This window comes from Tamandua tetradactyla, chromosome 9, assembly GCF_023851605.1.
Source record: "Tamandua tetradactyla isolate mTamTet1 chromosome 9, mTamTet1.pri, whole genome shotgun sequence".
Taxonomy (NCBI): domain Eukaryota; kingdom Metazoa; phylum Chordata; class Mammalia; order Pilosa; family Myrmecophagidae; genus Tamandua; species Tamandua tetradactyla.
In genome coordinates this window covers 65,341,837-65,367,047 of record NC_135335.1, presented here as the reverse complement: position 1 = coordinate 65,367,047, position 25,211 = coordinate 65,341,837, and the positions used below count along the sequence as shown (strand labels likewise).

Below are 25,211 nucleotides of genomic sequence, written 5' to 3'. Positions count from 1 at the left end.
GATTATGTGTTTTCTCCTGTTAATGTGGTTTATAACATTTGTTTATTTCTTATAACATATATTATATACCTATTTTATATAATGGGTTATAACATTTATTTATAATGTTAATGTGGTTTATAACATTTATTTATTTCTTACAACATATATACCTATTTTATCATGGTATATTATTCTTTTAATATACTGTAGGATTTGGTTTGCTAGTATTTTGTTGAGGATTTTTGCATCTATATTCATAAGGGTTATTAGTCTGTACTTTTCTTTTCCTGTGGTTTTTTATCCACCTTTGGTATGAGGGTGATGTTGGCTTTGCAGAATGAGTGAGGAAGTGTTTCCTCCTCCTTAATTTCTTGGAAGAGTTTGGGCAGAATTAGAGTTAAGTCTTTTTGGAATGTTTGGTAGATAGAATTCCCCTGTGATATCATCAAATCCTGGGGTTTTCTTTATTGGGAGTTTTTTTTTTATTTGACTCAGTCTCTTTGCTAGTAACTGTTAGTAGATATTTTAGTTTGTTAAAAGCTGCCAGAATGCAATATACCAGAGACAGAGTGGCTTTTGAAAGGGGGAATTTACAAAGTTGCAAGTTTACCATTCTAAGGCTGTGAAAATGTCCAAACTAAGGCATCCAGGGAAAGATACTTCATTCAAGAAAGGCTGATAGGTCCAGAACACCTCTGTCAGCTGGAAAGGCACACAGCAATATCTGCTAGCTTTCTCTCCTGGCTTCTTGTTTCATGAAGCTCCTGTGGGGGTGTTTTCCTTCTTCATCTCCAAAGATCTCTGGCTCTGTAGACTCTGTTAGTTCTGAAGTTTTTTCCAAAATTGTTGCCTCTTAAAGGGCTCCAGTAAGCAACCCCACCTTGAGTGGGTGGAGATACATTTCCATGGAAATGATCTAACCAAAAGTTACCATCACAATTGGATGGGTCACATCTCCATAGAAACAATCAGAAAGCTCCCACCCAGCAATACTGAATGAGGATTAAAGAACATGGATTTTCTGAGGTACATAATAGCTTCAGACCAACATAGTAGAGCTCTCCTGTTTCTTCTTGAATCAGTGTAGGTATTTTGTGTGTTTCTAAGAATTTTTCCATTTCATAGAGGTTATCTAATTTATGGCATATGGTTGTATGGTTGTACATAGTATCCACTTATAGTTCTTTTTATACCTGAGAGGTCAGTAATAATGTCCCCCTTTTCATTTCTGATTTTCATTATTTGTATCCTTTTTTTTCTTTCCTCTTTTCCTTTGTTGGACTAGCTACAGGTTTTGATTTTTTCAAAGAACCAACTTTTGGTTTTGTTGATTCTATTTTTCTTTCTATTTCATCAATCTTTGCTGTAATCCTTGTTGCTTACTTTTCACTCATTTTGGGTTTAGTTTGCTCTTTTTTATTTTTCTAATTCTTCTAGTTTTGAGGTTAGGGCTCTGATTTGAAGTCTTCTTTTCATAAATTTCCTGCTCAGCACTGCCTTTGCTGTATCCCATAAGTTTTGGTATGTGTATTTTCATTTACCTCAAGATATTTCCCAATTTTGTTTCTGATTTTCTCTTTAACCCATTGGTTGTTTAAGAGCATGTTTTTTAATTTGCACATTTTGTGAATTTGCACATTTTGTGAATTTTCCCTTTCTTCCTCTGTTATGGATTTCTAGTTTCATTCTGTTTTGGTTAGAGCATATGTGTCATATGATTTCAATATTTGAAAATGTATTGAGACTTGTTTTGTGCAAAAGCATATATTCTATCCTGGATAATGATCCATTTGCTCTTGAGAAGAATGTATATTCTGTTTTCTTTGGGTGGAGTGTTCTATATATGTATATTAAGTCTAGGTTGGTTTTGTATATCATTCAAGTCCTTTATTGATCTTCTGAATAGATGTTCTATCCATTATTGACTGTGGTGTATTAAGGTCTCCTACTATTAATATAGAACCATCACTTTATCCCTTCAAGTATGTCATTATTTGTTTCATATATTTTGGGGCTCTACTGTTAGGTGCATAAATATTTTAATTATTACATATTCCTGCTGAATTGTCCCCTTTATCAGTACATAATGACTATCTTTGTTTCTCATCATTGGTTTTTACTTAATTCTATTTTATCAAATATTAATATAGCCATCTTAGCTCTCTTTTGGTTACTACATGCATGGTGTATTTTTTCCATCCTTTCTATCTCAACCTACTTATTTGAGTAGGTTGAGATAATTTGAGTAATTTGAGTCTCTTGCAAACAGCATGTAGTTTGGACATGTTTTTTTTTTCATTCATTCTGCCAATTTTTGCCTTTTGACCTGAGAGTTTAATCCATTTACAGCTAAAGTTACTACTGATAATACAGGACCGTCTTCTGACATTTTGCTATTCATCCTATGCATTTTATACACATTTTTTGCCCCTCACTTCTGCTAATTCTTAATTTTATATTTATTTGACTTTTTGTTTTATCATGTTGAGTGCCTTCTCATTTCTATCTGGACATATTTTCCATATATTTACTTTTGTGGTTACCATGGGTCAAAATTTAACATCTTTGTATCATGCGTGTTTTGAGATAAACTCAACTTCAATAACACACACATATAATTTTTCTAAACTGCTTTGTCCTCCCACCATTTTTTATACTTCTTACCATTTATATCTTTGTACATTTTGTGTCCTAAAACCCAGATTTATAATTGCTTTTTTATGCATTAGAATTTTAGCACCTGTAGAAAGTAAGCCATATTTCAAACAAAACAATACAATAATATGGCATTTGTAATTATCCAAATGATTACTTTTATTGCAAGTTTCTGTCTCTTCGTTCTGCTTTGAAACACTGTCTAGTGTCCTTTCCTTTCAGTCTGAAGAACTCCCTTTAGCATTGCTTGCAGAGCAGGTCTAGTGGTGATAAACTCCCTCAGATTTTGTTTATCTGAGAAATTCTTAAACTTTCTCTTGTTTTTGAAGGGCTTCCCCAGAAGTCTCTAAAGTACTATAGACTTTATGTGATATTGTTACAATGATGGAAGAGCAGCAGGATGGGGTGTTGGGACTCACATTTGTAAAGGAGGAGGGGCCCTTTATAAAATTCATAGACTGAAGCTGATCCTTGATGAATATATGGTGTTGCCATCATTAGTAGGTGTACCTTCAATGTTTTTTTCTAATACTTCATAATTGAGAGTCAACCTCTGACCGTCAATGTTTTTGTTGTTTTGTTGTTGTTGTTATTCAAACAGTTTCCTTTTTGGCTAAAATAAGTCATCCTAGAGCTCAATGTCAGAAGTTAAGTATGTATAACTTGGATCTGTAAAAAGAATAGCTTGTTTACACAGTAATCATACATAGTTATATGTGTTCATGAAAATCTCCTTTTGACCTTTATAATGCAATATCCTTTTCTAGTTCCTAGAGAGCTCATCTATTCACCTGACTTCAACAGTCACATATAAAATTTTTCTTATTGTACGTATGCCATGGCTACACATTCAATTAATGAAACACAGATTTCAGTCTCCTGTATTGATTTTCCAGTAGGTAGATACAGAGGGCTAATAGATATATGCAGATGCCTACTTGAGATATATTAAGATGCCAAATATCAAAACTCATCAACTCACAAATATAAGCATTGTCATATGCTCCATTCCCTACTGGGAACCATGTCTGCTTTAAAGACATGCTTTCCACACAGCCATCTAAGCATGAAAACCTTGGAATCAGACTGCTTTCCCTTCCTCACCACTGATATTTGGTCAATCACTAAAATCCATGGATTAAACCTCAGTGTCCACTATTTATCTCTTTCTCTGTCTCTCCAAAGTCTCTAACTTGGTCCATGTCCTCATTTTCTCACATGAACTATTGACTAGCCTCTAAACAAGTCTACTGTCCTTTCAATGTACTATTATTCTTTCTGCAGTGCAAATTTGGTCATGTTTGCATTTCTTCATTAGTTCCCTATTTTTTAGGACAAAATCCTTAAGAGTATGCCACAGGCTTTATGATGCAGCCTGTGCATTTTCCCATCCCTCATTGGTCTGTGGTCAGATCTGGAAAAAGATCTTGCAGTTTCCTAAACATACCAGCTTTTGCTTTGCTGTGCTTTTGGCCCTGCTGTCTCTCTGGGCTCCTTTGTCTAGTTCTTCGGCATACAACACTTTTATATCCTTTAGGGCTCAACATAGGAATCATCTCCTCATAGAAGCATCCTTGGCCTTTTCCACTCCAGGGTGAGTTAGATGCCTCTTTGCTTGGCTTCCTTAGCAATCTGTGTGCTCCTCTACCTCAGCAGTAATCAGTCTCCATTATGCCGTTCTCCTGTTTCCTCCTCTCACTATACTGGAAGTTCCTTAAACTCTGAATCCCTGGTGATTCACACTGAAGAAGGGTCAATAAATATTTTCTGAATGCATAAAAGGAGGATTGAGTACTCAAATATACAGGAAACCACGCTGGAAGAGCATTTGGTGTGAACCTGGTCTGAGGTCACAGTGCAGACTTCTTTGGACCCTCAAAGAATACTCAGTTAGAAAATCCTAAATCGTTTGATTTTATAATCACTATTGCATTCTGAATACCCCAAGATACCTGTGAACATTGACACCAGGCAAAACAGCAAAGATAAAGATATTTGCCTCCCAAACTCCTCTAATTCCCTTTCTGTCTTCCCTCCTACACTGTGGCATGTCTTCTTTTCTTCTACGATGGTTTCTCCTGCCCATCTTCCCAAGCTTGCTGAATACACCACAGTTTTGTCCCAACAACAATAGGGTTAGTGTGAATCTAATAGTTATAAGAGCACAGATGATGGCATATAAATATTGAGTGCTTTTTTTGTACCAGGGACAGGGGATGTAGGAGCAAACAGTAGTAAAAAATCATGTTCTCATGAAACAGATTTGATTGGGAGACAGATAATAGACAAATGTATAATATAAAATCAATTGATGATAAACATAAAGCAAATAAAGTATCAAGGGCACAGTGTTACTCTTTTCTGTGGTGTATTAGTTTGTTAAGCTGCTGGAATGCAATATAACAGAAACAGGAACAGATTTTTAAAAAGAAACTTAATAAGTTATGAATTTACAGTTCTAGTGCCAAGAAAATGTCCCAATTAAGGCACCAACAAGAGGTTACCTTCACTCAAGAAAGGCTGATGCCATCCACAACACCTCTGTCAGCTGGGAAGTCATGTGGCTGGCATCTGCTGGTCCCTTGCTCCTGTGCTCCATTGCTTCCAGCCTCTGTTCCTGTGGGGTTTCCTCACTTTGCTTGTCCTGGGATGGCTTTCATCTCTTGACATCCCTTGGCTTGCTCCAGTTTCTGGCTTTCTTAACATCTCATGGAAAGGTACATGGTGACATCTACTGGACTCCAAGCATCTCCAAGCATCTGTGTCTCTGTCAGCTTTGAAGCAACAGTTCTCCAAGTGTCTCTGTCATTTCTGAGGTTTCTCCAAAATGCTTCTTCTTTTAAAGGACTCTAATAAAATAATCAAGACCTACCTATATGGATGGAGTTACATCTCCATCTAATCAATAGGTCACACCCAAAACTGGATATGTCACATCTCTGTGGAGATAATCTAATCAAAATTTCTGCCTACACTGTTGAATCAGGATTAAAAGAAACGACTGTCCCAACAAGATTGGATCAGGATTAAAATATGGTTTTTCTAGGTTATATAATATCTTCAAACAGCACACCCCACTTCAAGTTCCAGCTCAGGGGCCTTGGGGAACAATAAAGATACTAGAATGGCCTGAGTGGAGTGTAGGTTAGTCAGAAGGAAGATAGAGACCAGACCACAGGGTAAAGATTTGAGGTTTGATTGCAGTGTGATCTGAAACCATTGTCGGGTTCCTGAGCAGGGATATAATATAATCTGATGCGCATTTTAAAATGCTCTTTCTGGTTATTTTATGAAGAATCAATTTTAGAAGTACCCAAGATAACGAAGGGAGACCAATAAGAAGGCCAGCTGCAGTGTTCCCAGTGAGAGATGATGTTAGCTTGGATCAGAGGAAGGTAGTGAGAGGTGGTCAAATTTGGAATCTATTTTGAGGATAGAGAAGGCATGATATTTGTGATGTGATTGTGGAGTTTGAGATAAAGACAGGCATCAAGAATGATGCCAAGATTATAACCTTGAGTGAATGAAAAAAAGACTGGTTGAAGAGCAGGTTTGGGGGATAATGCCCTAAATTCTGTATTAGACTAGTTACATTAAAAGTTTCTTTTAGATGTCTAATATAGATAAGGAATATACCATTGGCTATATATATAAAACATATATTTGTGGAAGTTTCAGAGATGGTGAGATAGCTATGGAAGAGTTCAGCATATAAATGGATCTGAAAGTTAGGAAAGTGGATGATTTTCACTTAGGGAGAGAGTGGGTAGAGAAGAGTCCCAAGCTCTGAGTCCTGGGGCACTACTATAATTAGAATAGTATTTTTCAAAATACGTTGTGACCTATTAGAGGGTCCTGAAATCAAGTTAATGTTGGTAATAAGCATTTTTTTTAAGTCAGTAGGTTAGACTAGATTAGAATAATCTAAATAATCCAAACAAAAATAGATAATTAATATACATTTCATGTAGTAAGTGCAAATACTGTTTTTAAACCTTTTCTGCTTCTGGGTTGTGTGTACTGGGCTGCATAAAAAACATTTGAAGTTGTTGGACTTTGGGATAGGAAAGGAGAAAAATCCTGGAGTTTCGTCTTTCGAGATTTTAAAATAAGAATATAAGTCTAATTATTTATTATGGAACAATTGAGATTTTGTATGTCCTCTTATGTCATTTAAATAATTTCAAGGTATTTGCCCCTTTAATCTACATTATTGAATTTACTGATGGAAAGTTGTTCATAATCTTTCTTTATTGTTCCTTGAATATATGTGGATAATTCGTGCTGTCTTCTCTTTCATACTTAATATTTGTAATTTGTTTTTCTCTTTACCAGTGTAGGTTGGGTGTTATTAGTTTTATTAATCTTTACAAGGAAACACATTTTGGTTTCATGGTTTTCTCTATTACTTCTCTGTTTTCTATTTCAGTGATATCCACTCTCATTATTATTATTTCCCCCTTCTTCCTTTCTGTTTAAAATTCATTTCTTTTAGAGAGTCTTAAGGTGAAAGCAATGACCGTTGTTTTTAATCCCTTCCTATTTACTAATATAAACAAGTAGAGATAGAAAATTCCCTCCAAGTACTGCATCCCACAGATTTGGATATGTGGTATTTTCATTGTCATTCAATTAAAAATACTTTCTAATTCGCTTATCACTTTTACTTTGACACTGAGGCAATTGAGAGATAGGTTACTTAATTTTCAAATATTTGGGGATTTTTTGATATTTGTCTTTTGTTTTGCAATTTATTTGTGGTCAGAGAATATATTCTATATGATTTAAAATCTGTAAATTTATTGTAAGCCATAACATATGGTCTAGATTAGTGAATTTTCCAAACTCACTAGAAAAAAATTGTAATGTGCTGCTAGTCAAGTTGATTCACAGGGTTGTTCAAGTTTTCTCTATCTTTACAGACTTTGTATACTTTTTCTATCATTCTTTCTAATTCTGAAAAAGGAATATTGAAATCTCTAAATTTTATTGTGGAATCACTTATTTCTGCCTTCTGTTTCATCAGTTTTTTCTTCATGCTGGATCTTGAATTTCTGTTATAATATGTATATGCCTTGTAAGATTTTAATGCCCCCTTGATAAATTGACCATATTTTCATTATGAAATACTCCTTTTTATCTATGATAATATTTCTTGTTCCAAACTCTAATTTATCCTGTATTAACATAGCCACTTCAGCACTCTTATGACAAATGTTTTGGTGGCAGACCTCCTTTTCTTTCTTATAATGACCTATAGTTGGGTCTTGCTTCTCTTATCCAGTTTGACAATATCTTCTTTTTAATTAAAGTCTTTAGTTCATTCCCATTTAATGTAATTAGAAAATATGGTTGCATATAAGTATACCATCTTGCTGTTTGTTTTCTTTCTGTGACATCAGATATTCTATTTTCCTCTTTTCCTGATTTTTTTGGAGTATTTTTTTCAGATTCCATTTTATGCCTTCTACTGTTTTTCTAGCTCTTATCTCTTTTTCAAAAACTAGTTGCTCTTCAGTTTGCAATATGTATCATTGACTTATCACAGTCGACAGAATTAATATTATAGCACTTCACAAATAAAAGTGATATATAACCTTAACAATATAACCCTACAATAATAGCTTCCATTTTCCTCTGTTCTGTCCTGTGTGCTATTGGTCTCCTAGAATTTTCCTTCTACTTGTTACAGACCACTAAAAATGTTATTATTTCTGCTTTAAATAATCAACTGCCTTTCAAAAGAACTAACAATGGGAAAAAATCATTTATATTGATTCACATGTTTACCTTTTCTGGAACTTTCCATTCTTTTGTAGAATGAGTTTCCATCTGGCCTCATTTTTCTTTAGCCTGAAGAACTTCCTTTACTATTTCTTGTGGTATTTGTCGGCTGGTGAGTCTTTCAGTATCTGTTTTCTGAAAGTGTCTAATTTTCCCTCACCTTTGAAGAATATTTTCACATGATTTTAGATTTTCTTTTGTTTTTTCCATTTTTTCCTTATTCTTCTTTTAATACTTTAACAATTTTTATCTATAATTGTCTGACTTGCATAATATCTAATGAAGTTAAGCAGTCTCTCTTATTGTTGTTCACTTATAGGCAATTTGTCTTTCTTCTGTCTCTTTTTAAGAATTTTTTTGTATATAACTGGTTTTCAGAAAATTGATTATAAAGTTCTTTAATATGGCTTCTTTGTTGATTATTCTGTTTGAGGCTCATTGGTATTTGGGGGTAATGGTTTTTAGTTTTCATCAAATTTGACATTTTCCAGATATTGTTTCTTAAAATATATCTTGTGACTCAATCTTTCTTCTTTCCTCTGGTAATCAAATTACATGTAAGAATATAGTCCCACATGTCACTGAGACTCTGTTTTTCCGAGCTCTTTTCCTCATTATGCTTTGATGTGAATAATTTCTATTGCTCTATTTTCAAGTTCACTGATCTTATCACAGCAAGTCAGTGTCTGATTTGCTATTAAATCCATTCATTGTGCTTTCCTTTCAGATAATTTATATTTCAGCACAAGATGTTCTTCTCATTCTTTTTTAAAATCTTTCGTTTCTTTCCTAATTCTGTTCATGATTTTCTTTAAATCCTTTAATCAAAATAACCATTTTAATATCCTTGTCTGCTAATTTCATCATTTGTGTCATTTCTGGGTCTGTTTTTATTCATTGACTTTTCTTGGAGTAATGCATCATATTTTGCTGCCTCTTCACAATGTCTAATGATTTTTTTTATTATATTATAGATATAGACTGCCATGTTGCTGAATAGCTAGCTGCCTTTGTAGTTTTCTTTAATAGAATATTGAGTTTTGTTCCAACAGACAGTTAATTTCTTTGCAAATAAGCATTTTTCTTTAAGGCTTGTTTTTATGCACTTTTAGGGAAATTTTAGAGTTGTTTTAATGTGTATACTTTCCCTATACATCACGGATTTGTTTGGGACCAAAGACCAAGGGCTTCTCTCTGCAGAATGCTTGAGTTCTTTTTCTGCACAGCAGCTTCCTTTCCATTCCTTCCCTACCGTTTTTAGCCACCTCAGTCACCCAGAACTATTATAGCTACTTCCTCAGCTCAATGAGATCTCTTTTTTCCATCTGGGTCTTGTGGTGGGTTAAATTATGCACCCCAGAAATAAAACATATTCCTAAAATTAATACATTCCTATGGGTTTTAATCTGTTGTAAATAGGACTTTTTCAAGATTTTTAGTTAAGGCGTGACCCAAATGAATGAAGTTGAGCTTTAATCCTAGTCCTGGAGGCTTTATGAAGACAAAACCCACAGGGAAGGGCAGAAACTGGAAGTCAACAGAATGGAAAGGGAAAAGAGAAGACATTGTGCACATTGCCATGTGGTAGAATAGCCAAGAACCCAAGGATTGCCAACAGGCAGCCCCAGAGGCCACACTCTTCAGAGAGAAGACTGACAGCTCAGTTTTGGATTTCTCCTAGCCTCAAAACCATGAGCCAAGACATTGCATTATTTAAGCTACCTCTTGTCCTCGTATTTGTGGTCAGAGCTAGGGAACTAGGACGGTTACTCCTCCTGTACCACAGTTTGGAGAGTGCATCCAGGTGGGCAGCTGTGGTGACAGTGAGGTTCTTCTTCTGTTTCCTTTTCTCATGGATCATGGATCTGTGCTGCCTGCTGAATAACATCTGGAAATAATTATCTCAAATACAGTTTGTCTAGTTTTATAGTTGTTACTGGTGAGAGGGCTTGTCTGGTACAAGTTACTCTCTCACCCTATAAGCAGCAGTCCTCTAATACATTCTGATATATAGATTGTGAGGTCATTGCTTAGGCACCTTTGCAAGTTTTTAAAAAGATAATTTGTTTCATGAAAATTACATGAAGAATGGTTTTGTCTATTTCAACAAAACTGACTAGCCTCTCCCAGGTCTTGAGAAGAAAACTCTTTACTACATCAAACTTGGACACCCTTACAAGGTTTGCCACTTCAAAGCTCAAATGGCAAGGGGGAAAAAGGGGGTAATCCAAAGTCCACATCAATTTTATATTCTGAAAAGCTGTGCACAATCATAATACTGTTTTAATGAAGGCAATGAGTTTCAAACAGCACTAGACTAAATATCAGAAGATTTGGAATTTTGTCCTAGGCCATTACTTACTAACCATGTGATCTGGGATGAAAGTGCTAGTTTTCTCATCTGTGAAATTATGCTTGGTTTATCTTCCTCAAGAGATGGGCCTGTGGCTCAGAAATGGTTAAATAGATTGTGAAGGACACTGTAGCTCATAAAAGACCATACAAATATAAGGTCTATGTCTTCCTTCATACCTTGGAAAAATATATAAGTCAAGTTTATGAATAAGCTTCAAAAAATTTTGAAAGATGACAATTTGAAGTATAAAACGTGGAAAACAAAAAGAAGGCCAGGAACTTTCAGGGAAAATGGCACAGTAGGGTGTTGCAGGACACAGTCTTTCCACCAAAATGACTATTGAACAAGCAAGTACTGGCTGAAACAACTGTTCTGGGGCTTCAGAGGCCAGAGGAGCACTAGCAGCATCCAGAGGACAGCAGGAGGAAGAGATGGACAAACTATGATAAAGGTCAGTGAGTTGCTCTCTCTGAAGAGTGGCTGCCAGTGCCCATCCCCCACTCCTGTGGCAGAACACCTTGTGGTCAACTCCCTTGCTAGTTCACTGGAGACAGAAAGGGGCATAAAAATCTTCTTCTCCTCAAACAGGAGTGGGACCAGCAGATCTCTATTTATGGCCTTTGATTGATGAATTTAGATAACTGGGTCTTGGGTCTGAGCTAGTGTTTCAACTTGCTCTGGACAAAGGCAGGAGCAGCCATCCTTTCAACCCCACCCTGGTCAGAGGTGGATAAAAACTAATACATATCCAGGGAAAGAATCAGATGAAGAGCTGAAAAATCTGATCAGTTAAACATGGACTATTCTCAAGGTATGGAATAAGGCAAACTAAGTGTCTTAGCACAAAGTCAATCAACAGTAAACACCAGATATCAGCCCAAAATTACAAGTCATACTAAGAAATGAGAAGATATGGCTTGGTAAAGTGAACACATTAAAAATTCAGAGGAAACAACAGAATTTGCAACAACAAATCAAAGATGCTCAAACAAACATCCTAAACCAATTCAAGGAAATAAAGGAAAATACGGCTAAAGAGTTAAAGGATTTTAAGAAGACAATGTGTGAGCATGAAGAAGAATTTGATAATAAAATAACTGAAATTATGCGGGTGAAAGTCACAGTAGAAGAGAATAAAATCATGCTTTTTTAATCCACTCTGCCAGTCTGTGTTTATCATGAATTGTAACAAATGTATGATACCGATTGTTCTAGTTTGCTAGCTGCTGGAATGTGATATACCAGAAATGAAACAGTTTTTAAAGGGGGAATTTATTAAGTTGCAAGTTACAGTTCTAAGGCTGTGAAAATATCCCAATTAAAGCAAGTCTATAAAAATATCCCTATTAAAAATGTCCAAGGTAAGGCATCAACAAGAGGTTACCTTCACTCAAGAAAGACCAATGAAATTCAGGGTTTCTCTCTCAACTGGAAAGGCACATGACAAACATGGTGGTGTCTGCTAGCTTTCCCTCCAGGAATCTTCTTTCATGAAGGTCCCCCAGGGGCATTTTCCTTCTTCATCTCCAAAGGTCTCTGGCTGCATGGTTCTCCTGACTCTGCTTTACTGCTCTCCCGTCATTCTGACACTTACTCAGAAATGTTTCCTCTTTTAAAGGATTCCAGTAAATTAATCAAGACCTGCCTGGAATGAGTGGAGTCACATCTCCCTTTAATGAAAGGTTAATACCCACAATTCGTTGAGTCACATCTCCGTGGAGATAACCTAATCAAGTTTCCAACCTACATTATTGAATAAGGATTAAAAGAAAGGTTGCTCCCACAAGTTTGGATCAGGATTAAAAACATGGCTTTTCTAGGGCACATAAATCCTTTCAAACTGGCACACTAATGCAAGGTGTTAATAATAGGGTAGTATATGGGAAAAGCATACCGAATGTAACTTATGGATGACAGATAATAGTATGATTTTAATAATCTTTCATCCGTTGTAACAAAGGTAACTACTGTTAAAAAATAATACAATTATAAGAAAAATGTTATCATCAGTTGTAACAAACGTTCCATACCACCGTAAGGTTTAGGGGTGGTGTGGATATGAGAATCCCGTATTTTATGAATGATTGTTTAAACAACTTCTCTAAATTAAAAATAAAACAGAAAAATGCCAATAATGAAATGAAAATAAGAACTTTTTTAGAGTGGATCTCCTTTTTTATTAATAACAAGTTAATTGAAAAACACTGTTTTAGTTTTCTGGGGCTGCTGCAACAAAATACTACAAACAAGGCAGCTTAAAACCTCACAGTTCTGGAAGATAGAAGTCTGAAATTAAGGTTTCAGAAGAGCTGTTTCTGAATCTGTAGGAATAAACCTTTCAGGCTTCTTTCCTGGCTCCTGGCAGTGGCTGGCAATCCTTGGTGTCCCATGGCTTGTGGCAAAACTCAATCTCTGTCTCCCTCTTCCCCTGGTCATCTTATCTATTTGTGTCAATGTCCAGTTCTCCGTTCTTATAAGGATAGCCATCATATTGAATTAGGGCCCACCCTGATGTCCTACAACCCGGTCTTAACTGATCATACACTTCAAGGACCCTGTTTCCATTGAAGTCTACATTCACAGGACCAGGGTTTAGAACCTGAACACATCATTTTGTATAATACAATTCAACCCATAACAACCACTTACATGTTCTTAAAAGCAGAAAGAAAAAAAATCCCTTAACTTAATAAAAATATGTTTAAATGTGATATGAACAATTGCTTCTCTTTAATCCTTAGTATTAGTTATGGGGGTGCTGGAAGTAGTTATTACACTGATGAAACGTCATTGAAGAAAGCATTGGTGATGCTAACAATTCAAATGATGATAGGGCAAAATCCAGATAGCAGTAGGACTTGGAGTATATAGGAGTTGAACAAGGTAAACAATAAATATAGATGGTATTTTCAAGGGGGGTTGTTGAAAAGGGAAAGAAGATAAAGAGGTACATTAGAAGATGCAAGGACAAGAAAGAGTTAATTTTTAGGATGTTTTTTTTTTCTTCTTTTTTTTTATTGCTTATAGGCAGAGGGTCAAAAGCCAGGAGGCCTAAGATACAGGAAAGAAAATGATTTATGTGGCAGGGTCTGAGAAAGTGGGAAGATGTAGGCCTAAGAAGAAAAATGCAGGCTTTGTCTTTGAGTAGAAAGGACACACCATCTCAGAAATTAGAAAGAAGTAAGGAGCGAGGTTGTACCAATGAGAGGAGGGCTGGGCAGCAGAAGCCAAAGAGGTGATGATATTGATCTTTACCCTAAAGTGGGAGAGAATGTTGTCTATGGAGAATAAAGGGGGTGGTGCTGACTTACAAGCTGGAAAGCCATGCTCTGTGTACTTGGACACACTTAAGCAGCTGCCTCTTGATTGACCGAAAAATGGAATTAGCTCAAGAATGTGGCCCTGTTAAATCATGCATCCATTGCATCCAAGTGAATGCTGTGCCACTGAGGTGGCTGCTATAATTAGGTTAAAGTACATGCCATAAGGCCTTATCGAGATTTATAATGATCCCAGGAAATATGTGACTGCATCTGGGAAAAAGTAAAAGATGAATTGATACATTAAAGGAGAGAGATAAGTGCAAGACATTTGTGAAAGGTTATTCTTAAAAAAGGAATAATGTGTAGCACAACATTGCATTAAAATGGGAAAATTTAAGTAGCAATTATGTTACCAGAATAAAAATTCTAAAAACCATAGACTTGTACAACAGAGTAAACCCTATCGTATAATATTGTTCCATCAATTGTAACAAAATTACCACACTAATGCAAAGTGCTAATAATAGGGAAAACTGTATGTGTGTGTTGGGGGTGGGGTATATGGAAACTGTACTTTCTACATGATTTCTCTAGTAAATCTACAACTTCATTAAGTAGAAAAATTTTTTATAAATAAGATTTAATATCTTGTGACTTGATTCAATCGCTTTAATACCAAGATGTGAAATGATGGGCAACACTATTTTATTTTTACTTTTATTGTGATTTTATTGAGATAGTTTCACATACCATATAATCATCAGCTTGCAGCATCATCTTGTAGTTGTGCATTCACCACCACAATCAAGTTTTGAACATTTTCATTATTCCAAAAAATTATTTATTTTTTAAAAAATTAAATTAAAAAATTATTTAATTTTAAATGAAATTCATGGATAGCAATTTGAGCACTAGCCTGGTGGCTCATATAGACTGCCTTGGAGAAAGTGGGACCTGTCAAATCTGGTAGCATGCTTAAGAAAGCTTGGCTCCCTCAGGGAGTCCCTCAGGGATCCTGGGTCATTTGTTCAAAATATTAAGAAAGTGAACTTAAGAGCTAGGCATGATACTAATAATAACTATTATTTTCTACTGTTTTATTAAACAATACCCACCTACTTGAATTTTGGCTTTTTTTGTATTCTTTGTACTTATTTGGTTATCAATTACTGTGTAATGAATCACTCCAAAACATAGTGGCTTAATACAACAAAAATCACTGTACTGTTATCTCTGATGGCTCTGGGTGTTGACTGGGCTCAGTTAGCTGGTTTTAGCTCAAGGGTCTCTCCTGCTTTTGTAGTCAGATGGGGTCTGGGGCTAGAGTCAACTGGTGACTCTCTTACAAGTCTGGAGGTGGATGTCAGCTGTTGGGTGGGAACTCAGCTGGATCTTAAGACAGGAGCACTTGAACCTGGCCTCTGTGTGTACTTGCTACTTCCCCATGGTGTGGTGACCAGTTTCCAAGGGTGAGTGTCCCAAGAGGATCAGATGACAGCTCTGTGTTCTTTTATGACCTGACCTTGAATGTTCCATAGCATCATTTCTGCTGTAGTTACAGACCTTCCAAAATTCAAGGGGCGGAACAAAGGAAGAACCTATCTGTGGGGGCAGCGTCAGCCTCACATAGGAAGAAGAGCTGTGGAAAGGAGCTCTGGTTGTGGTCATTGTGGAAAATACTATCTGCACAATGCTTGGTGGCCAGGTGGCCCTCTGCCTAGACTATAGACTTGGTCAAACTCTTTCAATCTTTCTCAACTCCACCATCCTGTAATCCTCTTTGAAGATCTTGGCTCTGTGGCCCTACAAATGATGACCACTTGGGCCATAAATGGTAGCAATATATGCTGTCTGACAAGTTAAGGTTGGGGCTATTCCTTGCTGGGGATTTTTAACTAAAGTACATTGGCTCTTCTTCTTCCATTCTTTATTCTCCTCAATTGTAACATTGTTGCCAGAACTATTTTCCCTTAAAAACAAAGCTGAACTGATTTCTTCCCTGATCAAAAACCTTCAGTAGGTTTCCATTACACATAGATCAAGTTGCAATACTTCATCTTTTTGGTACTCATGTTATAATAATTAAATTAAGGAAACATTAGTGGATTGACAAATAGTGACACTCAATAATTAGGTTTGGGGATTACAAATGTAGCTAGATGGTATTTATATTTACCTTCCATCCCTCCACTGCCGATTGACTCCCTTTGTGGGTAATTATACACACCTACCTCCGTTCTTTAACCCTGGTCTGAATAAGCCATGTTAACTGAAAGATATCTTTGGTAAAGCCAGAAAAAAAAGAGTCATGTCAAGCATAACAGCATACTAGAGATAGTCCATCTTGGCACACAAAGGATTTGTATCTTACATGTGTCTTCTTTCAGGTCAGATCAGAAACGGTTGTGGCTTTTTTTCCTTCTTTGCCAAAATCAGGTCCGGTCCCAGATTCATCGGATGAAAATCTAATGGTTTCAAACAATTAACAGTCTTGACTGAAGGCAGAGAGCAGAAATAACTTAGATTCTTTGGAGAAGACTGAGGGAATGATGGAATTAGACCCAGGGTCCACAAACTATGGCTAGCCATAGTTTGAGTCCAGCACACTCATTACAGCACATGGCTGCTTTCAAGCTTCAAAGGCAGCATTAAGTAGTTGTGACAGAGACTGTATGCCTGCAGAACTTAAGATATTTACCATCCGGCGCTTTCAGAAAAAGTTTGCTGGCCCCTGAGATCTAGAAAACCATGGTAAAGAGAAAGGGTATCAGAACCAGAAAGAGGGGTGACTGCCTTGGGATCCCCTGGACGGACTCATTACAGTTGAGTGATTATCAAGGGGAAGTGCAAAGAATTGCTTGACATCAAGTTCTAGTTTCTGGAGAGTGTTACACTAAGACACATCTGGGAGTGACTATATGTTTATATGCTTCCAAGTAGTAATGACAAAGGGAGTTACAGAGAGACAAATAAAGGGTGCTTCCATCCTTTACAGTTTTACCTCCCACTTGATCCCATCATATATGCCAATGCATTCCTCACCTCAGCCTCTTTCCAGAATGAGATCTGAGTCCTCAGGTTGCTGGGTTTTTCCTCATGTTGGTATCCCGAGTCTTCAGCGTTGTCCTATCTTATTGAAGCACATTCAAACAAATCACCCCTCTTCAAAGAGCTTTCCCAGATCCCCACACCACCACCATCCCCAGTGGGTTTCATCTTCCTCTGCAGCATTTGGTACAACCGGGTTTGTACTGGATTATTAGTGCACGCATCTGTCTCTCTAAGAAGACTGTCAGCTCCTGGAAGTCAAGACTATTTCTTCTCCAATTTTTTCATTTGTGTTCAATGTCCTCAACTCCTCCAACTCCTATATCCTCTAATTAGTACAGTGCTTTATAGACTGTAAATATTTGATAAAGGTTCATCAACTTGACAATGACGATTTAGGGGACAAATAGTTTCTCAATTCAGGCCCTTTTCTTATAGACATTAAAGACAAGACTATTTCAAGACTCAAGAATTTCATGTGAGCAGCTATTCTTAAAAAGTAGAAATTATTCTTGGATAAATACTTCTGATGCCTAAAATTTTTCATGTCCTGAAGAAATGGAGCCCATGTTTGAGGGAATTCTGATTCCCTAAAAGAGCACGCTTCAGTGAAATTACATCTGCAGAAGGAAGCTACTGTAGAATCTACCATCCCTGTCCAAAGCCCAGAGAGGACCAGACAATTCTTATTCACTGACATCCATGCTACAATTCTCCCTTTCAGGGAAGATTAAACCAGAGGGAGGGCTCAGCCCAGGAAGCCTGAATAAGATTTCAGCAAGTACATTTTGTGCTAAGAGGGGATGATTTTGTCCTTCAAAAAAAAAAAAAAAGGAGCCCATTCAAATATAAATTAATTTCCTCTCTCCGGTACCATCATCCCCAAATAGATGCTTATCATTATAAGTCATTTGGGGGTTTTGTGTGGCATAGGAGAAAACAACTAAAGTGACTACAACAAAATGTTCAAATATCACATCATTTTAAGACCCAGAAAAGGATGGAGCATTTTTTCCTTGATAAGACTAATAGGAACTAAAACAAGGGGAATTACATCACAAAATGTTTTTTCCACTGATACGGATAATCTTTGTTATTCTAGATGCCATGTTGCATAGTTTTGTTCCTAGAATGTAGTCTAATACTAAGTATATCATCAATAAGTACTGAAATGGCAGTGCTCAGAAGAATGGATATTGGAGGGATAGTAGAGGTGAAGGGGATAGCAGCAGCTGTGGCTACTGCAAGCACACTTTAGGTTCTTTTTTTGAAAGAGTGAGTAAATAGATTTTGTTTTACAAAGGTTTAATATTTAATATAAAATTTACGTTTAAATTTTGGGAAAATGTTTCTTTAATAAAACACATATTGTTCTTAGGACGCTACTATTTCAACATTGTTTATTTTCCTCATAGATTTACTCCTAGAATATGTGCTTTTCTTATTCTTACAAAGAATTATAATGCTCAGTTTGATATGAAGAACAAGAAAAAAAGCATATTATATGCAAAATAAATCCCTGAACAATACCCTATTGAAGACTGTCATATTGATGTATAAATCAGTGTTTTTCTGGCTTAAGAAAAACTCCACCACTGAAAGTAGAGTTCAGCATCTGGCTAACAGCCAATTTCTCTTTATCCACTGTGACAGTACAGGCGCTAAATTTCCCTTTGCTCAGATATAAACCCACTCCTAATGTTCAGCAATCATGATGAATTGATGCTCTTCCTTTCAACTTATTTTACTTAATCATATTTATTAGGGAAGCTTAGCACACCAAAAGTACATTTTAAAATATTTCCCATGATTAACCTTAGGGCAAAAGACTTAATACAATTTATATTGCCAAGTTCATTAACTATCTTTCTGATGGGCTAACAGCTGTGTGATGAAGACAGCAGACATCAATTAAATGAAACCAGAGTTTCCAGCAGCAACAGTCAGCTAAGTTGCTGGGCATTGAGTAGCAGCCAATGGTTGCACTTATTTCTGTGAATTTCTGAGTCCTGTGCCTTATGGGACAGTCCTAGCGAAAGGCCTAAGCAAATAGGTCAATTGGAAAATAAAATGTGTACTTGGTTTAGGAGAATTTTAACAAAAGCAGATTTTTAGAATAGCATTTAATATATCACATAATTACATATTCACATCCAAAAGTTGTTATATAAGGTATAAGCAGATATGTATGAGGTATAAATTATTGAACTTGCAATTATCTTTATACCTTCACAGAAAAATGTTATCAAATAGAAACACAGTTGAAAAGAGACAGCTAAAACTCATAAAACTGGAATTTTTTATGAAGTAGGCTGTATATTATTTTGGGAGCTAGAGTTGATTAACACTTGTGCCAGTTTGAAAGTATCATGTACCCCCCAAGAGCCATGTTTTAATTCTGATTCAATCTTGTGAGGGCAGCCATTTCTTTTGATCTTGATTCAATACTACAAGTTGGGATTTTTAATTAGATTATCTCCACAGAGATGTGACACATCCAATTGTGGCTGTGACCTTTTGATTAGATGGAGATATGACTCCACCCAACTCAGGTGGGTCTTGATTAGCTTACCAGAATCCTTTAAAAGAGGAAACATTTTGGAGATAGTCAGAAATGACAGAGTCAATAGAAACCTCAGAGCAGAGCTGATACAGATGCCAGCACTTGCAGGGACACGGATGTTTGGAGATGCTTGGAGCCCAGCAGACATGGCCATGAGATGTTAAGCAAGCCGGACCTAGAGAGAGCTAAGGGAAGCCAAGAGATGAAAGTCAGCCCTAGAGAAGCAAAGTGAGGAACCCCCACAGGAAGAGAAGCCGAAAGCAACGGAGTGCAGGAGCAAGACACCAGCAGATGCCAGCCACATAACTACCCAGGTGACAGAAGACCCACTGGCCTTCCTTGAACTAAGGTATCTTTCCCTGGAGGCCTTAGTTGGGACAATTTTATAGGCTTATAACTGTAAACGTGTACCCTATTAAATTCTCCGTTTTAAAAGCTGTTCCAGTTCTGGTAAATTACATTCCAGCAGTTTGCAAACTAATACAACACCTAAAAGTAAAAACGAAATGCTCATGAGATTTATTTTTGATTACATAAGGTAGTCAAAATGTGGACGCCCTAGGGCAATGTCCCCCACTCATGTGAAGAAATGTATCAGAGTTCCCCTTTCTTTTCTTTTTACAGTTTGGGAAGTATATTCATTTCCTAGGGCTGCCGTAACAAAGTACCACAAACTGGGTAGCTTAAAACAGTAGAAATGTATTCTTTCACAATTCTGGGAGCTAAAAGTCTAAAATTAAGGCTTCAGAAGGCCCATTCTCCCTTAAAAGCCTGTAGAGGAGAAGGCTTCCTTGCTTCTTCTAGCCTTCAGTGCTTGCTGGCAATCTCTGCCTCCACTATCACATGCCCTTCTTCCCTCTCATGCCTGTCTGCCCATCTGTCCGAATGTCCCTCATTATAAAGACACCAGTTATACTGAATTAGGGTCTACCCAAACCAATTTGATGTCATATTAACTAATCACATCTTTAATGATCTTATTTCCGAATAAGGCTACACTCACGGGATTGGGGTTAGGACTTAGGACATCTGTTTTGGGAAGGCACAGTTCAACCCCTAACAGGAAAAATCAGGAGGACATGGGCTCAAATGACGGTACTTATAAAAGTCACATTCCTGGAGGATCAGAGATATTTGCACAAGTCACAGGAAACCCTTCTCGGCATTAAGCGTGGAAAATCCCAATCAGTTGGTCCATACGAAGCACTTAGCACTGGACCTCTCACAAAGCAAGTGCTCCAGACAGTTAGCTGGTATCATTATGATCCCAATAAAAGCTCTGGTTGTTGTTGAAGGTATGATCCCCTCAATGATGTTGATTTACTTTAACATTAAACTATTTTGAGAAGGAAAATCAAAGATGAAACATGAATATTATCTCTTGACTTTGCCCAGGTTACTTAGTACCTTGAAAAAAATAAATTTTTTGTGTAGTCATTTATTGAAATTAGGAAGTTTCATTAAGCATGAGGTTGTTTGTGTTTTTTTTGCAGAAGAAATCCAAAGTATTACTAGGAGGCAGAATGTGATTTTCTATCAGACATTTACAGATAAATTATTTCTATCACTCTTCAGAAAAAAAGAAAGAAAGAAAATGAATTGTCTAAACAAAAGTGCTAGTATGAGTGCTTGGATATAAAAGGACATTTGTGCCCTTCAACTACTTTTACTGAGGTCTGGCTTTGAACATGGTAGAGTTGAGCTTGGTGGTCATTCATTCACAAGTAGTTATTGAGATCTATGTCTTTTTCTGTATGATGAAAAGACTGCAGAGAATAAAATCTTTTCTATCAGAAAGCTGACAGTCCAATGGGAAGTGCAGAATTAATGACATATAATATACAAATAAATAATAAGCAATTATGGTGGATTGAATCATGTACCCCAACAAAAGAGGTTTTCTTAATCTTATTCCATGGTCCTGTGGGTTTGAATCCATTTATAAATAGGACCTTTTGAAGATGCTATTATTAGTTACAATGTGGCCAAATAGAATCAGGTTGGGTCTAAATTATTACTAGAGGCCTTATAAAGAAAGGTAATTCAAACATAGTCAGTTACTAGAGACCAGAAACTGAAAGAAGCCAGGAGACAAGGAACCAGGAAAAGCTGAGGACATGGAAGCTAGATGTTGGAGAAACCAGAGAGGAGAGATTGCCATGTGACAGAGGTATGTCATCAGAATGGTGCTGACTCCAGGAGGGAGCATGGCCTGTTGAGACCTTGGTTTTGGACTTCTGGCCTTCAAATTCATAAGACAATAATGTTGTTTAAGCCAACCCATTGTGTGCTATTTATCATAGCAGTTCTGGCAAAACAAGACATCCATATACAACAAGCAATTGAAATATCCATTAAGCCAAAATCAAGTCATGCAATGAAGAAAATAAACTCAGGAGTGCTGTCATGGTTAGGGAAATGTGTCAACTTGGCCAAGTTGTGGTAGCTGTTTATCTGATTGGGCAAGTAGTGGCCTTTCTGTTGCAATGAGGACATTTCATAGGATTAGGTCATGATCACATCAGCTGCATCCACAGCTGATTCCATTTGTAATCAGCCAAAGGGGAGTGTCTTCTACAATTAGTGATGCTAAATCTAATCACCGGAAGCCTTTTAAGGAGGATTCAGAGGAGACAGGCCCCATTCCTGCTTCAGCTGGTGAGCCTCTCCTGTGGAGTTTGTCCAGACCATCCATCAGAGTCGTTGGCTTCACAGCCTGCCCTGTGGATTTGGACTCTGCGTTCCTGTGGTCATGTGAGACACTTTTATAAATTTTATATTTGCAAGTGTTCCTTGTTGATTCTGTTTCTCTAGAGAACTCTAACTAATACAAGTGCCTGAAGGGCTACTTGAGATGGATGGGGTCAGTGATGGCCTTGGGAATGATGGTTGGTGATGGCATTTAATCTGAGACTTGAATGGTGAGAAGGTGGCTAGGGATCATGGCAAGATCTTTGGAGAGAACATTTCAAGCAGAGTGGTCCATATGCTAAATGTCTCCAAGGATGGCATCCATCAATCCCCCCTCCTCCCGCTCCTTCACTTGAATATAAGCTGGTCTAAAGTCTGCATTGGCAGAAACTGTGCCAGTCCCATGCTTACCTTTAAGAGGACTGGCATTATCTGCTTTCCCTCTTCAAAATCAGCTGCCTTTTTAAAAGTTCTACTGCCTTGAAACTACCATGCTGTCAAGGAGCCCAAGCTACAAAGAGAGGTCACATGGAGGAACATAGAGGTATCAGCGATGTGAGTGAAGTCTCCCTGAGCCTTCCAGTCTACCCTAGTCCCCATATGAAGGCAATTGTGAGAGAGAACACAATAGACATGGAAGAGAACCACTCGGCTGAGCTCAGTCAACTCACTGAATTGTGAGAAATACTAGCTTTTTGTTTTGAGTTACTAATTTTGGGGGCAGTTTGTTAAACAGCAACAGACAACTGAAACAGTGAGAACATAGCAGTCTGATGAATGGGATTTTCCTAACAGATTGACTAAATCCTCAAAAGTGAGAGGAGGAGGTGATAAGTTCTCCCACATTATAAAGAGAGGTACTAGAATCTTTCCCTATTGGACTTGCTAGGAGGTGGACCTGCTGCCTATGCAAACAGCATGTTTGCTAGAGTTACTATCTGAAGGGTGCTTTGAACTGTAGAAAATGTGCAGTGCTATTTCCCCTTCCTTGCTCTATGAGGCTGAAGGTGTTGAGTCCCACTCCCTGATCTAAGTTCTGTGTAGGGGGCAACAACTGAATGCCTTGGGAGCTTAAGGATGTTTGCAAAAAGGGGAAACTGGAATCTTACTCCTTCTCTCAGAGTTTGTTTACAGAAGCTCAGAGAGACTCACTTCCTGCTGAGGCCAGAGGGCAGTGAAGAGGAGCTCCCGCTGGGAGTTCAGCGGCAAAGAAACTGTTACCCAATGCCTGGGTGGAGAAAAAGCTAAAGCTAAGAAACTGGCTGGGGAAACTGGTAATAGAAGGGTGAGAAGAGGGACAAGAGCTGAAGATTCCAACACCTCCAGCACTTGGTGGGAAAACACCCAAGGGGCTCTGGAAGGCAGCAAAGGGCCTGAGGTCACCTTAAGGCCCCTGCCCAAAGGTTGCCTGCTGAGGGAGAGGATCCCAAAGGTGTGCCCTGGGATGGGTGAGCTGGGGAGGTGGGTCTGAATAATGCACCAGAGCATGCCCTGTCTACATCAGGGAGCAGTGAGGTGCAGAAACCCTTGTGGTGGAGGCCAACACACCCTCTGAGAATGAGCTGGATCTTGGCGTCTGTCCTGACAGAGGGCATTTGATTTGACAGCAGGAGATAACGATAACGCACATGTATCCAGGTATGTAAACAAGTCATGGTGTCTTTTTGCTTTAACCCCTCCCAGTCCTGCCTTGACCTAGAGAAGTCAGATGCTGATGGGAACAGGTGAAGCAAGAAGAGGGAAATGAAGCAGATCTTAGCTGCACCATCCTGCGGGCCCTGGAGCATAGGGCCAGACTCGAGCTGGAGGGAGGAGAGGAGCTTTGCACCAGAGAGAGATCGCATGTTTTCTTTAGAAAGTGAGTGGGAAAACTAAGGGTATTGTCTGTGACATCTTTAAAAGGAAGGGAAGAGAGTCAGGAGATGAAAGAGGGCATCTTTTCAGAATAATGGTGGGAGAAGTAGAAAGCTCTTTTCTGTTTCTAATCTCCCAAGTTCAGTTCATATAATAAACCAGTTACAAGGTAAAAGCCATAAGGGAGGAACAGGTTTATTATGTTTGAGGATCTGAGAGAAGGCATCTGTGGTGCCGAAAGCAAGATGGAGAACATGTGAGATGATGGTGGAGAGGAGAGGGGGGCGAAGGTTAGAGCCTGTGCTGCTTTGTAGCCTAGGAGAAGTTTTTGAATTTGACTCCAAGTATTTTGGAAAGCCCATTGGAGAATTTTAGGCAAGAAATTAATATGGTCTGATTTATTATTATTATTATTATCATCTCTGGTTCTCCCTTGGGTTTTAGGGAATTGGGTTTTAGGGAATAAGAGAAGCAGGAGACCCACAGGAGGCTGTTAAAGCAATCAAGGTGAGATGAGTTGTTGATGAGAAGGCTACTAGACGGAGGGTTTTTAAAAATTATTATTGGAGAAATTGTGGGTTTACAGAACAATTATGCATAAAAATACAGGATTCCCATTAACCACCCCACTACCCCACCACCAACATCCTGCAATGATGTGGAGCATTTGATAGCATAGTTTTATAATTACACTACTTAAGTCCATTTAACTTAGGGCTCACTGTTTGTGTAGTGTAGTTCCATGGATTAATTTTCTTTTTTTAAATTTTTACTCTGTCACCATGTATACTAACATTTCCCCCTTTACTCCTATTCAGGTATATATTTCAGGGCTGTTCATCACATTCACCATGGTGCTACCATCACTACCGTCCATTGCCAAGACATTTCCATCATTCCAAATAGGAACCCTGTGCATTTTAAGCCTCAACTTCCCATTCCCCATCCCCACCCTGTCCCCTGGCAACCTAAATTCTATGAGTTTGCTTATTCTAATAGTTTCAAAACATTGAGA

The 25,211-nt window shown here is 37.7% G+C and overlaps 1 long non-coding RNA gene across 1 annotated transcript; it reads left to right on the top strand.

Moving 5' to 3' along the window:
- Positions 1–962: 962 nt before the first annotated feature.
- On the top strand, positions 963–25,211 carry LOC143646139 (uncharacterized). The gene is made up of 4 exons (XR_013157331.1): positions 963–1,065; positions 24,026–24,200; positions 24,656–24,703; positions 25,015–25,211. It is a non-coding gene; the product is annotated as an uncharacterized LOC143646139 (long non-coding RNA).